This window comes from Silene latifolia, chromosome Y (genome assembly GCF_048544455.1).
Source record: "Silene latifolia isolate original U9 population chromosome Y, ASM4854445v1, whole genome shotgun sequence".
Classification (NCBI taxonomy): domain Eukaryota; kingdom Viridiplantae; phylum Streptophyta; class Magnoliopsida; order Caryophyllales; family Caryophyllaceae; genus Silene; species Silene latifolia.
In genome coordinates, this window is record NC_133538.1 from 128,561,395 (window position 1) to 128,578,644 (window position 17,250).

At 35.2% G+C, this 17,250-nt stretch overlaps 1 long non-coding RNA gene and 1 other non-coding gene across 2 annotated transcripts; both read right to left on the reverse strand.

The window, feature by feature from the left end:
- Positions 1-2,197: 2,197 nt before the first annotated feature.
- TRNAR-UCU (transfer RNA arginine (anticodon UCU)) lies at positions 2,198-2,269 on the reverse strand. The gene has a single exon. It is a non-coding gene; the product is annotated as a tRNA-Arg (tRNA).
- Positions 2,270-10,375: 8,106 nt separating this feature from the next.
- Positions 10,376-12,430, reverse strand: LOC141627040 (uncharacterized). The gene is made up of 3 exons (XR_012536601.1): positions 12,325-12,430; positions 12,118-12,225; positions 10,376-10,527 (listed from the first exon to the last, which is right to left on the reverse strand). It is a non-coding gene; the product is annotated as an uncharacterized LOC141627040 (long non-coding RNA).
- Positions 12,431-17,250: the final 4,820 nt, after the last annotated feature.

The window sequence follows — 17,250 nt, forward strand, 5'->3', positions numbered from 1 at the left end:
AGCAAAACAACAAACAAAACAAAACACGACCGCGACCGCGACCATCTCCTACCCCCCTAAAAAGACAACGGTTACATCCCCGTAACCAAACATACCTGATCAAAAAGGTTAGGAAAACGTTCTCGCATAGCTTCCTCGGGTTCCCATGTGGCTTCCTCCACATTATGATTAGACCAAAGGACCTTGAGTAAGACCGTCTCACCATTCCGGGTCTTACGAACCTTGCGATCAAGAATCTCCTTAGGAATCTCGGCGTAGGACAAGGACTCATCAAGCTCGATGTTCTCCATTTCAAGGATATGCGACGGGTCGCTCACATACTTCCGAAGTTGGGATACATGAAAAACATTGTGCACTCTATCCAAAGCTGGTGGTAACGCTAACCTGTAGGCTACCTCGCCAACACGGTCCAAAATCTCATAAGGACCTATAAACTTTTGGCTTAGCTTACCCTTTTTCCCAAACCTCATAACACCTCGCATAGGTGACACTTTTAAAAGAACCTTGTCACCTACCGTAAACTCAATGTCCTTGCGGTGTAGGTCGGCGTAGCTCTTCTGACGATCTTGAGCTGCTCGCTTCTTTTGCCGAATTAACTGGACTTGCTCAACCATATCTTGAACCAGTTGTGGCCCTAAAACCACCGCCTCAGAACTATCATCCCAACAAACTGGACTTCGGCATTTTCGGCCATACAAAGCTTCAAAAGGTGCCATCCCCACGCTTGTATGATAACTGTTATTGTATGAAAACTCAATCAGATCAAGCCTGTCTTCCCAACTGCCCCCAAACTCCATAACACATGCCCTCAACATGTCCTCTAAAGTCTTGATGGTCCGTTCCGTATGACCATCGGTTGCCGGATGAAAGGCTGTACTAATCTTTAAAGTTGTACCCATCAACTCTTGCAGCTCTTGCCAAAACTTGGATATGAACCTCGCATCACGATCAGAAACAATATCCTTAGGTATACCATGTAACCGAACCACATGCCTCCTGTAACCCAATGCCAGCTGCATCTTAGACCAAGTATCTTTCATGGGAACGAAATGGGCTGACTTGGTTAGCCGATCTACAATCATCCAAATCATGTTGTTACCTTGTTGTGACCTAGGTAACCCCACAATGAAGTCCATGGAGATCGGCTCCCACTTCCACTCTGGTACATCCAAAGACTGAATCTTACCTTGTGGTCTCCTTTGTTCACCCTTGACCTTTTGACAGGTCAAACATCTGGCTACAAACTCAGCTACATCTCTCTTCATGTTTGGCCACCAAAAAATCTTCTTAAGGTCTCTATACAGCTTGTCACCACTCGGGTGAACTGAATAGGGAGTGCAATGAGACTCCGTCAAGATCACTCTCTGCAACTCTGCATCCTCAGGAACACACCATCTCCCATCAAAACGAACACTCCCATCTGGGTGGATAGAAAACCTGGGAACCGTTCCACTTTCTACCCTTGACTTCCACTCCTGAATCTTAGGATCAAGCTCATGCTTACTCTTGATGTTCGCATACAACTCTGGCTCGATCGTCAAATCCCCGACGGTATCCCCCTCTCGAATCATAAAGATCCCCAACCTAGACATCTCATCCCTCAACTTCAGCAAGGACATAGCTGTACATAGCGAATGAACGCTCTTCCTACTCAGTGCATCTGCAACAACATTAGCCTTACCCTCGTGATAGATGATCTCGATATCATAATCCCCAATCAGCTCCATCCACCGTCTCTGTCGCATGTTAAGCTCCTTCTGAGTGTAGATGTACTTTAGACTCTTATGATCAGAGAACACCTTAAAAGTTGCTCCATAGAGGTAGTGTCTCCAAATTTTAAGAGCGAACACAACTGCACCCAGCTCCAGATCATGAGTAGGGTAGTTCTCCTCATATTGCTTCAGCTGTCTCGAAGCATACGCTATGAATTTCCCTCCCTGCATCAAAACACAACCAAGACCAGAACAAATGCATACGCGTAAAGAAATTATCTCTTCTACCAAAACATTTACTGAGGAGGCAGAAGCCCTTTTAAAAGAAGCTATTCAAGAACAGATGGAACGCTTTTTACTTCAGGAACAAGCATAATGTATTGTAAAATTTATACATTATATTATTATATTTATATATAATATAATAAATATATAATATATATGAAAAAAACGATCTTTCTTCCTAAAAAACATATGGAAAAAATTGCGTCCAATAGGATTTGAACCTATACCAAAGGTTTAGAAGACCTCTGTCCTATCCATTAGACAATGGACGCTTTTCATTTCATTCCGACCATTCCTATTTTTTTCGTTTTTGACTTTGACTATTTTCTTGTTCTGAAAAAAGAATCGGATTGTATGAAAGATGATATTTAATTTTTAATTGTATATTCAACGCAATAACGACCTATTAATTATTATAGAATAGAGCGGAGCGGGTAGCGGGAATCGAACCCGCATCGTTAGCTTGGAAGGCTAGGGGTTATAGTCGACGCTGGTTTTTAATTTTGAGCGTCTCTAATTCAAAACCGAACATGAAACTTTGGTTTCATTCGGCTCCTTTATGGAAAATGGAGGAATTCCTAGATAAAAATTTTAGGCGGGAACTAAAACAAATTCACCCATAACATCTATGTCAGCTTTTTGTATGAATGGATTCAATTCAAAAAAACTTGCTTTCTAGATGATCCTTCTAGAGGAAGAGATTTAAACAATCTTTCTAGTTACTTCGTTCTCTATTTCTAGTTGAGATAATCTTAAGGAAAAGTTTTTTGTTTCCACCGAGCTACAAAAAATATTAAAGCCTCTAGTAAACTAAAGTCATCATTTAATAGCCATTTTGCCTTGCTTTCCTTATAAAAAAGGAGGAAGATTTAGTTACGATTAGAAACCCTTTTTATATCTTTATCCATGGATTTCTTACTTATACTCATTCAATTGGAAATAGTGGTCCAATTACAAAAAATTCATGTTTCGTAATTTCATAATCCAAAATTTAGAGTTTTATTTTAATTTACTTTTGGATACAAATCACGAGAATGTATAATTGTCTTCAAATTTGGCATTGAAGGTAAGGGATTAATTCCTTTTTCGAAATAAAGTTTATGACCAGAATACTAATCAAACCGGGAGACCCCTTAACTATTAAAGGGTTATATAGAATGAATCACACTTCTACCACTAAACTATACCCGCTACAGTTCAATTATTGTATCGAAATATCACTTTTGTCGAACACCGAATAAACTTAAAAAAAAAAGGCCTGGCGAAGTACTGATTAGGCCAGGCCGCGGGAATAAAAAAATTAAAATTTTCGGGTCTTTCTTTATATATAATATAATATAATAATAATTATATATTATAGTCAAATTGAATCTTTCTTTTTTGTCTTTATACAACTGATTGGAATTTCATCTAAAAATTGTACTTTGTTGTCTTTGTTGTACTCTTGTATGACACAATAACAACTTGTATATTTTGTATACATATATTATTGTTATATATTAACATTATATAAACGTTATTGTTATGTTATATTATATAAATAATATAATTTTTTAGTTATTTTAAATTCGATTTTATTACATTAAATATTTTTTTTTTACATAAAAAAATCTTCTAATTTATTTAATATTTATTTGCAAGTGGGAGAGATGGTTGAGTGGACGAAAGCCTCGGATTGCTAATCCGTTGTACGATTTATTCGTACCGAGGGTTCGAATCCCTCTCTTTCCGTGTTCCAGTTACATTTTACATTGATCATTATTATATATCTTTTTTTCGTTCGAATCTTTTTTCATCCATTTTTTTCGAGGTTAAAATTTTAACTTCGAAAAAAATGGATGAAAAATCAAGCAAAAAACCCTTTTGTTAATCTTCGCGCCCAGGATTACGCCTCGGATCATTAGATAAGAATCCAAAAATAAAAAGAGAAACAAAGAATATCACTACTGTGTAAACAAAGAGTTTGAGAGTAAGCATTAAAAATCTCCACGAGGTTTTTTTTTTGAAAAGATAATAAATTACCTCTTTTTATACCGCATATCCCATAATTTTTTTATATTTAGTTTGACGCCGAAAGGCATTTGTTTTATATTTTGTAATATATATAAATAAGAAATAAAAAAGAAAGTTATTATTATCTTATGTGACACCCTCATTTTTAGCGTTAAATAAACACGTAAATTCTACATAAAAACTGACAGGATATGTTTGTAATTGGTTCAACTAGAAAAAAACCTGTAATTTTAAAAACTTTTCTAAACCATTCACAAACATTTCCAAATGAAGAGTGCCAAAACCTGCAAATACTAACAAACTAATTTACATAACATAGCTAACGTCACGAGAATAACGTGATACAAACCAAAGTAAGAGAGGGAGACATATGTCCCTTCAAAATATAAACACAACCAAATGTTTAAAGGTTTACTACAAAATATAACCAAACTAAGTCCAAGGTTCTTTTGCTCACTAGCTCGTCCGTGTACCCCATCTAATCATCATCAACCTGTCAATCGCATTTTATACAAACACGAAAGCCACAATTCAGTGGGGAGTAACTTCGAGTTCTCCCAGCCACGAAATGTCATAATTAATATAACATGTAAACTTAAGAATATGAATACGAATCACACATAGCCTTAGCATATAGATGCTAGACAATCGTGCTTATCATGTGAACAACAATATAACAACACATAGTCCTAGCATGTGAATACTAGACCGACTCATACTACACTATCATGCGAATCACATAACATCCAGGAATCCAAACTCTATCAATCATAGCCGGCTTGCATCTCACCTTCTATGATTCATAGAATCACCATACATGAAAGGACAATATATCAAAGACAGGCATAAGTTCTTAGCACCGTCAATAGTCACTCTGTAACTCGAGTCTATACCACGAGGTAGGGAAGGTAATCGAACCGGTATCTTGGCTCAGAGGTTCTATCAAAACATGGCCAAGACACAACACAACCCTAGCCTAAAATCTGCGCAGACCTAGACATGCGGATACACACCACCGCACCCAAGACCCACAATTTTTTTAAAACAAAGTGAGTACCCTAAGGAGTCCACCAAAGGGTTGGCTAGTACTTAAGCTGACCACTTACTCTCAAAATAAGTAACGAGGTCATGCCCCAACTTGGATATAAACCCACCAAGTCAGGAACACAAAGGCTATTAAGCAGTGAACATATACTCGTCAAAGACTATAAAGGCCTATCTATGACAAACACAACAACCTGCAAGAAGTATTCAATACCAATTCCATTTCAAGCAATATTAACAATATTAAAGGTTTCGGGGAATCTAAGGCCGTTTCTACAATATAAGAACCCATTCAAAACAACCAACCACATATGTGAAATAAAAACATAATTAATGGCCTAAAACAAGAATAAGGCCAATTATCCATTTTTCACAAAAACTCATCCAACCGAATTTTTACCCGCAACCCCAGCCCTGCGACAGGTACGGGTTCAATCGCGGCTGACCAATCACACAATTGACTAACATCGATTCAGTCAAAGGGACCAAGGCTCAGTTTTCGGCATAATCATCCAAACATTGCAATTATCGCTATAAAATTCATTTTAAGCCTATTCATTACAATTTCATATCATAACCTATCCTAACATGTGCCAACTACCAATATAAGCATAACTTTACCATCAACATTATATTTACTATTAACATTATTCAATTCATAAGACTACCCATATGTTACTTATACTAAATATAACGTTAATAAACCCGAAACTACGAACAACGCATGAAAAATTCGCGAAGACAAGCAACGGGCCGACCCGGGCCAACCCAGGGCTGCCGTGGGCCTGCACGGGCCTGCCGGGCCAATTGGGCCGCCACCCCAAACCCTCCATTTCTCCATTTTTGTTCATTTTAACATCGTTTTAAGCATCAAATAATCATTCCCATTTCATTTCCATACTAATATGTGAACTTAAACTTACAAAAGACATGAATTTAACGCATATTTTCATGTGAAATAAACTACTCAAATAACATTCACAAAATCATACAAGAAAACAAAGAATGTGACATTTATTCGTCGAGTAACTCGAAATATGTTACCTTAAGCTAGAAAAAGGCAAAATAACCCTTGAGAAAACCCTAAAAACAGTAGCTACCCATCATCCTCTACTATATAGGAGTCCCCTATATCATCCTCATAATCTTCACCTATTAAAAACAGCAAAAACACAATAATAATTACTAAACCGAAATTATGCCCAAAAATCATCTTAAATTAACATAATGAAAACTGAAATTAAAACATACTAGGATGTAGATCTTGAAGAGAGGATTCCGAAAATATAAATTTTGCGAAAATCCGACTAGAAACGAAGAAGTTATGATGAAATTACGATTGTAAGTTTATTTTTTTTTTTGGATTTTCGGTCAAGAGGCAAGAACAAAGGAACAAAGGAAACCTTAGGAAGAAATAGGAAGGAGGGGGAAAAAGGAGTGCCGTGGAAAAGGAGAAAGGAGTGGGATATGTGGCGGAATTTCATTAGTCGGTTTTGGCTCGTTTCGACGATAATTAGAACCGTTTGTCATATGCAAATTCCGACAATGCCAAAGTGCTTAAACACGAGCTTACAAGAAGATTGAGTACTCATATGACCCATTTCCAAAATCGTTTGCCCAATTTTCACAAGAATTTCCATTTTCCCCGATATGCCCTTATTTCGAAATAAAAGGTTTTTACATGGTTTAAACTATTTTTATACATTTCGAAACTATCAAAATAAATACTTTACTTCAAAATATAATAGAATTATACTTCATTGAATTATTATTACTTCAAATACATTAATATTAAATTCAACTTGATTAATAAATTACTTCCGCCATATAATAACGGTCCGAAATTACGGGGTGTTACAATCATCCCTCCTTTTAAGAAGTTTCGTCCTCGAAACTTGCAAGTAGAAAAAGAAAATACAATAAGGACGAACTCAATTTTCCAAGGGCGAAAATCAAAACATTCAAAACAAATTGGAATTTCAAAAGATGATCCTTCAAAAGGGGTTAAGAAAACTTTCAAAAGCACGATGTCCATATCAAGGGAATGAGAGAACTCTTGATGCATGCAAGCGCGCTATCATTCCGAATCAAGGACAAATCAAAATACGAAATCATTCGCCGATAAGCGCAGAACTAGTTATCAGACGTCTCCAATAACGAATCCTGACAACGAATCAACGCCAAAACAAAATGAAAGCGAAATGTCAGATGCAATTGTTATAGAAAAATGGTAAATCATTTTTCAAACTTTACCAGCAGTCAAGTTTTCCAAATATAATACAAATTTTAACAATGAATCGAAAAGTTAACTCACATTGGTCCGAAATTACACAAAACGAGAAATAGCTTAGATATCAAATCGAACACTAAGGTTGAAAGAGAGTGAGAAATCATTTTCAAATGTTATAGAAAGAGGTCAATTTGTAGATTTAACTCCAAATTTAAAATAATGAACCAAAAGTTTACTCAAACTAGATAGAATCTATGCAAGATGGAAAACAACTCGGGAACGAGAAGGGCAACTCGCGATAGGGAACTCACACCCAACAGACAAGAAGGAATTGAACTCTTAAAGGTGGAATTTTTTTGGATGAAGTCAATAAAGATGTCAACGAACAAGACACTTTACTCAAAAGGTCAAATGAGTTCCAAAAGGCGAACTCAACGGAACAAGCCAGAATAGCAAGAATGACAATTGTCGGAGATCGGAATTAGGAAGATCGGTATATCGAGAAAAGTTCACTCAATTTCCAACCACAGAGTCATCCTACTAGGTCCTCCGAACATCAACAGGACAACAACCAGAGGCCACACTAATCCAAAGAGCCATCTGAACCACTCATCGACAAGTCTACTTATAAGCTAATCCTTGAGACAATCATATCCTCTACAATTATAACTTAACAATTTCCCAATCAAAATGTTTCCACCAATATCCTCCACCGAACAAAATCAAAATCCAAAGTCGAAACTAGTAACAATATTATACCCTTACCAAGATTCAATATTCCCAAACGCATTCATGCTTGAAACCAACCCACAGGCAACAAGTTGCACTATCCAATCCATAATTAGCACTAACTATAAGATAAATGGGTTCATCACACAAATCATCTGATCGGTTTACTCAAGATTCACTATCCTACTTCCCAACAATATTCCAATTCCAATAGAAATATTCCTCAAAGGATTAAATATAAGGTCTAAACTTACAATAACATTCCACAAACTTAGCTATCAATCCCCAATACCGTAAAGTAAGGCTCAAATGACAAACGAACAATCCCCGAACGAACAATGCCCAAAACAAATCCAAAATAACCATAGAAATACTCCACCAAGGTAAACTAATCCCATTAGTCTCATCATCAAATCGAAACCAAAGTGAGTCTTATTCCACCAAATCACGCGAACCTCAAATCGCAAGGAGACTACAACATTGCCATCATAAGAATTCCATCAAAAATCTAGCTCTCATATTACATGGTCAAATATAGACACAAACTCCTACACCAATTCCCGACAAAAATCAAAATACAAAAATCCTCAAATCACATCCCACTAACTCTGTAAACATGGTCAACAAGGTACCAACTATACTAAGTAGATAAGGAGTGATAACGGGATAGAGAAACGGTAAAATATTTTCGAAGGGTGCATGAGCATGACAAGTTAGGAAACTAGGGAGTCGGACCGTAAAGATAACGGTTGACAGAAATAAGAGGTACTCGAGTTAAGAAGGTATCTCGGGCAAGAAGAAGATACGTAAACTTCGGCCTCAACTCAATTGGTTCCAAGAGCCAAAATCAATTCACCACACAAATTCATTTGTTACCATCCAAGTCCCAAAGTATCTCCTTTACAATTCTCGTCATCGAACTTCACTTGCTATGTCATCCCCAAGTACCATGGCTTGTTTACACTATCATCTCACCACTTCGTACTTCTAGTCTCCGATACCATAAATTAGAATCGCGTCCTTGAACTCACGAACTACATCGAACAACTTTCCACCAAAATTCCCAAATTCAGATATGATTAATAAGGTCAACCACGTGTTCTCAAATTTCAAAAGGTCAACAAGGGCTACTCTATACTAGATTTGGTCAACTCAAAAGGTTTAACAAACTAACTAATTCCAAAGTACGATACCAATCCATTAAGCAACGTCAATGTCCTATTGTATTCCTTTCAAGGCCTACAAAGATTGGGGCTAACTATCATTCCATTAATTCTCCACAAGAAACATCGAGACTCTCAAATGAAGTAGCTTAGGTTCATTCCAACTTATGTGCTAAGGTAGTACCCATGCTCAATCACCTATAACAAACAAGCTCTCAATAGACATAAATCCCAAGGTGTTTCTCAATTCACTAGGCTCTCTCATCAAGCACAACTAACAAGACTAACCAAAGGATCCCAAGTTATCTTCTCATATACAACTCAAACCTTAAACAATCAATTTCTCAACTCGTTCACGCCTTCCAATGATACATTCACTCACCCCAAGGTACGAGACTCAGTTAAAAACATTCTCTCAAAACCGGGTTCTCTTGAACAAGGGGACTATCCCGTGGAATAAAAGGAAAGTGTCCACAAGGACTCTTATTATAAGAAGAAAACGAACCAAGGATGAATCAGGAGAAAGAATAGAAGAGTAGTTACCAGGGCGAGAGAAGAGGAATTAGAAAGACGAATAGACAACGAGATTGAAGGATTAAGGTAAGGTACACTGAATACGAAAAGAAATATCGAGAAAGTGGAAGCATCCTCCATTTGGCATAACCAATCTTCAACATTCGGCAACGGCCACTCAATCTTGGTCACCAACGAGTAAGATCACGGTCATAGCTTCAACGGCACGAAAATTAATAACTAACAATTAACAAACCTAGCTTGTAGGATTGCATTATCTACGTTTCTTGGAGGGGCCATCTTGCAAAAGAGAACATTGGTTAGCACCTAACAAATAGCAATCACAAACAGGCTACCACATAAAATCCTAAACCTACCCTTCCTACCCATCTCTCAAGTTTATTATTTAAAGGTCAAGTGATTTTAAGTGGGGTGCACAAACGTGCGTCGGGAGCAACAAGCTCTGATACCAACTGTGACACCCCCATTTTTAGCGTTAAATAAACACGTAAATTCTACATAAAAACTGACAGGATATGTTTGTAATTGGTTCAACTAGATAAAAACCTGTAATTTTAAAAACTTTTCTAAACCATTCACAAACATTTCCAAATGAAGAGTGCCAAAACCTGCAAATACTAACAAACTAATTTACATAACATAGCTAACGTCACGAGAATAACGTGATACAAACCAAAGTAAGAGAGGGAGACATATGTCCCTTCAAAATATAAACACAACCAAATGTTTAAAGGTTTACTACAAAATATAACCAAACTAAGTCCAAGGTTCTTTTGCTCACTAGCTCGTCCGTGTACCCCATCTAATCATCATCAACCTGTCAATCGCATTTTATACAAACACGAAAGCCACAATTCAGTGGGGAGTAACTTCGAGTTCTCCCAGCCACGAAATGTCATAATTAATATAACATGTAAACTTAAGAATATGAATACGAATCACACATAGCCTTAGCATATAGATGCTAGACAATCGTGCTTATCATGTGAACAACAATATAACAACACATAGTCCTAGCATGTGAATACTAGACCTACTCATACTACACTATCATGCGAATCACATAACATCCAGGAATCCAAACTCTATTAATCATAGCCGGCTTGCATCTCACCTTCTATGATTCATAGAATCACCATACATGAAAGGACAATATATCAAAGACAGGCATAAGTTCTTAGCACCGTCAATAGTCACTCAGAACTCGAGTCTATACCACGAGGTAGGGAAGGTAATCGAACCGGTATCTTGGCTCGAGGTTCTATCAAAACATGGCCAAGACACAACACAACCCTAGCCTAAAATCAAGCAGACCTAGACATGCGGATACACACCACCGCACCCAAGACCCACAATTTTTTTAAAACAAAGTGAGTACCCTAAGGAGTCCACCAAAGGGTTGGCTAGTACTTAAGCTGACCACTTACTCTCAAAATAAGTAACGAGGTCATGCCCCAACTTGGATATAAACCCACCAAGTCGGGAACACAAAGGCTATTAAGCGGTGAACATATACTCACAAAGACTATAAAGGCCTATCTATGACAAACACAACAACCTGCAAGAAGTATTCAATACCAATTCTATTTCAAGCAATATTAACAATATTAAAGGTTTCGGGGAATCTAAGGCCGTTTCTACAATATAAGAACCCATTCAAAACAACCAACCACATATGTGAAATAAAAACATAATTAATGGCCTAAAACAAGAATAAGGCCAATTATCCATTTTTCACAAAAACTCATCCAACCGAATTTTTACCCGCAACCCGATACCACCGGCGATGTGCACGGGTTCAATCGCTGGCCGACCAATCACACAATTGACTAACATCGATTCAAATAAAGGGACCAAGGCTCGCAAGATAATCATCCAAACATTGCAATTATCGCTATAAAATTCATTTTAAGCCTATTCATTACAATTTCATATCATAACCTATCCTAACATGTGCCAACTACCAATATAAGCATAACTTTACCATCAACATTATATTTACTATTAACATTATTCAATTCATAAGACTACCCATATGTTACTTATACTAAATATAACGTTAATAAACCCGAAACCACGAACAACGCATGAAAAATTCGCGAAGACAAGCAACGGGCCGACCCGGGCCAACCCAAGGCTGTCGTGGGCCTGCACGGGCCTGCCGGGCCAATTGGGCCGCCACCCCAAACCCTCCATTTCTCCATTTTTGTTCATTTTAACATCGTTTTAAGCATCAATTAATCATTCCCATTTCATTTCCATACTAATATGTGAACTTAAACTTACAAAAGACATGAATTTAACGCATATTTTCATGTGAAATAAACTACTCAAATAACATTCACAAAATCATACAAGAAAACAAAGAATGTGACATTTATTCGTCGAGTAACTCGAAATATGTTACCTTAAGCTAGAAAAAGGCAAAATAACCCTTGAGAAAACCCTAAAAACAGTAGCTACCCATCATCCTCTACTATATAGGAGTCCCTTATATCATCCTCATAATCTTCACCTATTAAAAACAGCAAAAACACAATAATAATTACTAAACCGAAATTATGCCCAAAAATCATCTTAAATTGACATAATGAAATCTGAAATTAAAACATACTAGGATGTAGATCTTGAAGAGAGGATTCCGAAAATATAAATTTTGCGAAAATCCGACTAGAAACGAAGAAGTTATGATGAAATTACGATTGTAAGTTTATTTTTTTTTTTTGGATTTTCGGTCAAGAGGCAAGAACAAAGGAACAAAGGAAACCTTAGGAAGAAATAGGAAGGAGGGGGAAAAAAGAGTGCCGTGGAAAAGGAGAAAGGAGCGGGATATGTGGCGGAATTTCATTAGTCGGTTTTGGCTCGTTTCGACGATAATTAGAACCGTTTGTCATATGCAAATTCCGACAATGCCAAAGTGCTTAAACACGAGCTTACAAGAAGATTGAGTACTCATATGACCCATTTCCAAAATCGTTTGCCCAATTTTCACAAGAATTTCCATTTTCCCCGATATGCCCTTATTTCGAAATAAAAGGTTTTTACATGGTTTAAACTATTTTTATACATTTCGAAACTATCAAAATAAATACTTTACTTCAAAATATAATAGAATTATACTTCATTGAATTATTATTACTTCAAATACATTAATATTAAATTCAACTTGATTAATAAATTACTTCCGCCATATAATATTGGTCCGAAATTACGGGGTGTTACATCTTATCTATTATCGTCTTACTTATCAATAATTTTTTATACCTACTTGTTGATATTGTGGAGGATCACAATAAGGTTTGTTCAGTTATCCAAAAAAATAGTTAGAATGGAAAATGAGATAATGTGGATTGTGTCGATCCAAGAATTTTGTTAAAATATTTTAAGGCTCATATTGTAAGACTTTTTTTTTGTTAATGTTTGAGTATTAGAATATTAGAATAGAATCCTCTAATTCTCGAAAAAAAAGCATTCATTTTTATACGATAAGATGAAAGATCTTATCGAGAACTTAATGACTTGCCAAACGAAGGCCAAGAGAAAAAAAAAAGTAGAGGTATGACTGGCATAAAATCGACAATTGGACTCAAAAAAGCATAGGCCTCCGGTAATTTGGCAAAGAAACAACTATTCGAATAAAGAGTAGAATTAAGACCGATCAAACTAAAGATATTAAGCATAACAGATTATTTTTTAAAAAATTGTATTTTGATTGAGTTATTGATAGAAAAAAAATCTTTCGTTTTTTGAACTTACTCACTCAATCAAAAAACCTTCCATTCTCAATAGAGAATAGAAGAAATTCTACTTTCATATAATATCTTAATGGAATTTTTGGTAATGATCAATAAATTCATTTTTTCTATGTCTACATGTGTCGAAGTTAAAATACTAACCAACAGAATCTACTTGATTCTTTCGATAGTTGGGCTGGAATTGACGAACAATCAACAACAATATTAGTGTTTATTAGTATAGAAATCGAAGTGGGGCGTGGCCAAGCGGTAAGGCATCGGGTTTTGGTCCCGCTATTCGGAGGTTCGAATCCTTCCGTCCCAGAGCCTATCTAATTTAAGAATAAGAAAAAAACTTTTTTCCTTTTATAAAGTTTCTAAGGTGTAAGATTGACTAGAGTCTTACTCTTTTGGTTGACGATTAGAATAAAAAAATTAGATCTTTTTCACATATTTCACAACGATACGAGCTCAAATTCCACGCAACGAAAGGCGCACCCTTTGGGTATTGAGGCACGATGGGGTTATAGATTACAGAAATTTTAATTATAAAAAAAAGTTGTGCCTTTACCTATCCTATATCCATCCTCCATATCTATATATGATATAGGAATATATAATATAGAAAAAATATTCATCTAAAATTATAGAAGGAAGTTAGTTCTTTTTTGTTCATCCCCATAAAACTAATTGTTTTTTATTATTATTTTCTTTTTAGATATATATTATATATAAATATAAATGAATGTGAATAAAATTCATATATTTAAAGGTTGAGTTTAAAGCTCTCTTAGCTTATCTTTTAGGGATATCGTCTTATTGTCAATTTTAATTGTTTGTAATTTGTATAAAAAATGTTAATTAGGAAATAAAAAAATTATAAAAAAGAACAAGACTAAAAAAGTGTAAGATATATTACGTATCTAATCTATGTAACAATTGTCTTAACTGTGAACCAACGACTATTCATGATTTGATAATTGAATCAACCGCAAACCGGAACCCGGTTCCAAATTCGAGGAATGTTATGGTAAAACTTCGTTTGAAACGATGTGGTAGAAAGCAACGTGCGACTTGAAGGACATGATCTGTTGTGGATTCTTATATCCATCATTCTATAATTTCTATAATAAAGGATGCTCTTAACTCGACATCTTTTTTTCTGTTTCACTCGAACCCGGTTTGTTGGGGTGTAATGGAATATGATGGAGCTCGAGTAGAAAGTCTTGAGAAATTTCTCAAGGGAGAGGGGTCTAGGGTTAGTGTCAATAAAAAGAATACGTTGGAACAACTTCGTAAGTTATCTTTTTGAGAAAAATAGTAAAGGATCAAAATAAAGAAAATTTTGAATCCCCGGGAGATTTTGATAAACCTTTTCAATTAATTTGATTTATATATATCGTGCGGAATCCCTCGTTCATATGATTAGATTCTTTGATAGAAATAAATAACAAAAAGGTCATTTGTTGCGCCATTTTTGAAAGGATTAAAAATCAACGAAGCAATGTCTAAACCCAATGATTCAAAAAACAAGATGATAAAGGCTTCCGGAACAAGGAAAGACTCTTTTTAATTGTCGCAACAATTGATTGGGATCAATTCAAATCGATGTTAAATGAGACAAAACAAAGGGTATTTTAGACTACTCAATAAATGATAAACTAAAGGATTTTTTTATTTTGGGCTCCTTGAAACCTATCCAACTTGAGTTATGAGTATACAAATGATTTTTTTGAGTAAAGATGAGTAAAAAAAGGGCTTAATTTTAATTCATTTGAGGATTGAGGATTTTATAGACTTTTTTTTTGGCATTCTAATTTATACGTACATTTTTTTTAATCATTTTTTCTCGAGTCGTACGAGGAGAAAACTTCCTATACGTTTCCAAGGGGGGTTAAATCTATCCCAATGAGCCGTCTATCGAATCGTTGCAATTGATGTTCGGTCCCGAAGAGAGGGAAGACATCTGCAGAAAGTAGGTTTTTATGATCCGATAAAAAATCAAACTTATTTAAATGTTCCTGCTATTCTAGATTTTATTCAAAAAGGCGCTCAACCTACAGAAACTGTTTATGATATTTTAAAGAGGGCGGAGGTTTTTAAAGAATTTCAATTTAAGCAAACGAAGTTCAATTAATGATTAATAAGAATTTTTTTTTATAAAAGCGAAAGATAATGAGGTTGTAATTTGGTAGAACTTTTTTAGTCCTGTACTTTTTTTGTAGTGCCAATCCAACAAAAGTTTTCCTCTATATTTAATATTTTATTTTATTTTTCTATTTAGAGTTCACAATTTCTAGTATATTTATCGTATAATAGAAATAGAATTGGATTTTATTTGAATTTGAGTACATTATTATTCAATTGAAAGTAAGATAAAAAATAAAATGGAATTTCTTGTAATTATATTTTATTTTTCATTCATATTGACAAGAATGTATTGAACAAATATAATTAAATTGTGAAATAAAAAAATTAAATGGTTTTTTATGTCTTCTGCCCAATATTTTGATTTTATATCGAAAAAAATTTAACCAATCCTTGAATCAAAATATTGGATCTAAAAAATGTAGATTATTTGTCTAGCAAATTTTTTATTCAAGAATATCTTTGGTGTTTGTTTTTATGTTTGTAACGGGAATCAACTCAAAAATTTTTTTTTAGATTTGTTGCTAATTCAACGTTTTGATTCCAATCCTATTTTATTGATTTCGATTGTATCTACATAACATAACTATTTTGGGGGTTGTTAACTCAACGGTAGAGTACTCGGCTTTTAAGTGCGACTAAGATCTTTTACATATTTGGATGAAGTAAGGAATTCGTCTACACCATCGGTAGTGTTTATACGACTCACGATCGATCCAGTAAAGGAAATTTATGGAAAAAGAGCATGTCGTATCAATAGAGAATTTAGAACCTATTTCATTCTTATCAAAGCAAAGACAAAACTTTATTTGATTTCTTGGAAGGAAATGCAATGAATTCGCTGTTGGGTCGATTGAATAAATGGATCGAACCCTATCTTTATGGGTTCTAATTTTGTGGAAAGAATAAGCAACGAGCTTATCTTCGTAAGTTGAATTATTACCCGATCTAATTAGACGTTAAAAAAACTTAGTGCCTGATGCGGAAAAGGATTATCGCATGTGTGGATTTTCTTTTTTAGTGAATCCTAACTATTAAACTCCCCATTCTCCATATGAAGATGGACATGAATGTGTAGAAGAAACAGTATATTGATAAAGATTTTCCAAAATCAAAAGAGCGGTTGGGTTGAAAAAATAAAGGGTTTCTAACCAACGTTTTATGTTATTTCCTGATAACAAAAAAACAAATTAGTTGGTGATAAGGTTATTTTCAGTCGTTTGCCTTAATTAAAATAAATCCTAGCTTAGTACTAACAAAATAGCTAGCGGTAAGTCAGGGTCGAATCCACAGGGAGGCGATGATTATCTAGTTTGTTTATATTTAATTCCGTCTTAAGGTAGCCAGTTTTGGGGGTTTGATTGTTTGTATGCTAATCAACTAATTGCAAGTAAATAAAAGATGAATAACAATAATATTAAAAGGTCTAGGGATCGGGTTCACTAGGTCGTCGTCAAAGGGTAGAATTTAATTCATTGATTGAGCAATGTATATTGTTGAAAGTCATATGATCGGTCGATTCAATATTTCTTTTAGATCTAATTTAACATGCGGTCGCTATCATTAAATTATCTCTATTCAATTATCGTGGCCTATACTAGTCTTAACCCGGTCGGTGATAATCCTAGTTTATGCAAGACTAATTAATCAATTCTGAT